This window comes from Capsella rubella, unplaced genomic scaffold (genome assembly GCF_000375325.1).
Source record: "Capsella rubella cultivar Monte Gargano unplaced genomic scaffold, Caprub1_0 scaffold_1, whole genome shotgun sequence".
Lineage (NCBI taxonomy): Eukaryota > Viridiplantae > Streptophyta > Magnoliopsida > Brassicales > Brassicaceae > Capsella > Capsella rubella.
The window spans coordinates 12,663,327-12,665,092 of record NW_006238923.1 but is presented as its reverse complement, the minus strand read 5'-3'; the positions used below and the strand labels follow the sequence as shown (position 1 = coordinate 12,665,092).

The 1,766-nt window shown below is 32.5% G+C and overlaps 1 pseudogene; it reads right to left on the bottom strand.

Annotated features, from left to right (window-relative positions):
• Nucleotides 1–415: 415 nt before the first annotated feature.
• Nucleotides 416–739, bottom strand: LOC111828733 (annotated as a pseudogene).
• Between the last annotated feature and the right edge of the window lie 1,027 nt (nucleotides 740–1,766).

Below are 1,766 nucleotides of genomic sequence, written 5' to 3'. Positions count from 1 at the left end.
GAAAATTTATCATAATACCTTGTTGCCTTGTCATTTTCAATATAAAACCAACAAAAAAATAACAAAACCGATCATTGGTTTTAATTTTATAATAGTTACAATCATTTGTAAACGTAACATATAGTTCACCTTAAGGAATTTCTTTTTTCTTTTTCGTTCTCTTTAAGTTTTACCAAACCTAAATCCAAACTAATTTTAACAAGTCTACATAAATCATAATTACCTCCTCATTTTCTCCGCTTTAATAACTGAAATCGCAATAAAAGAACTGTATGGTGATAGTAGTTCAGAATTTTTTAATAAGAAAACTATAATCGTTAAACAATTTTATGTTTTCTCATTTAATTTATTATTTGTAGCAAAACAACAAAAGAAAGAAAAAAACGTATGAATGCAAATACAAGACTGGTTTTTATCACTTGGTGCAACAACATTTGTTTCCGAAAGAAGTAGCACATCTCCCAGATGTGAACCCAGCCTTCCTACAATCCGCCGCACATTTACCATCACCGTACGTCGGCGAACAATTGATCTTACACATATCATCAATTCTCTCAGAAGGTTTGATCTCTGCATGTCCACAAAGTCACCACATATGAATATCGTATATAATCATATCAACGTTCTTGCTTTGAAACGATGAAACCTAATCAGAAAACATTACATGAAGCCAAGATGTTGTAACTGGACAAAGAAGCTACTATTATAATCAAGTCATCGAAGTCTTGGTGTTGCCCATTTTCTTGCTTGAAGTATTAAACTATAAAGTCTATTTACAAAATATGTTATGTGAGTTTATATATTGTAAGTAGAAGCTATATTTATAGAACATAAAGTTTTTTGTGATTGTCAAAAAGAAGTTTACAATTGATGGATCTACCATATATATTAATAAATTTCTATTTTGACTAAAAAATATTTTTATATACATTGGTACATGTATATGAATCTTCACATATACTAAATAAAATTTTTACAATTACTAAAGAGATTTTTTTCTTAATTATTTTTTTGTTTTCAAAAACAACGTTGACCCGGATCATATATCATATCGAATTAGGTTAAAGAACCGGGTTCAGAGAATAGCAAAGACATTTGGTTTGAAATAAAACGGTTTCTTAGTTATGATTTATTTTCTTTTTTGACAACTATTGATGTGCTTAATACCTTAAAATAAATTCGAATTATTGCTTATGTACTCATCCGTGGCTTAAGAAATTGGAATGCCCTTGGGCAAAAAATTGTTTTTGGCCTTTTATCTAATTTATGCTAAAGAAATTCATACATAATTTGGCATGTTCACAATTGTAATGAAAAAATTGAAAACTGGACCAAATGTTATTTTAGGTCACCTATTCTACTACTTGAGCCCACCACTCCACACTTGTTTGGGTTCGGCTCTAATACCACTTGTAACACCCCGGCCGTCAACTCTTAAGTGGGCCCCATGTTCACTCTTATCCCATGGCTCACCTCTCTTGCTGGACCTCACGTTCTCTCACTAGGCCCGTGAGCCCATCCATATCTGACGGTCGGTTTCCTACGTCCGGCAGGCTTAAAGACTTGTTGAAAAGACCCAACCCGTTTGTTTTTAGCATGCAAACCGGATTAACCCAATTAATTCAAACCAACTAAACCAACTAAACCGGTCCTAGTCAATTTAAACCAACTAAACTAGCTAAACCGGTCCTATTCAATTTAAAGCAATTAAACCGAACAAATCAATTAAACCAATCCATTCAGCAATAACCAGCGGAAGACTTAAC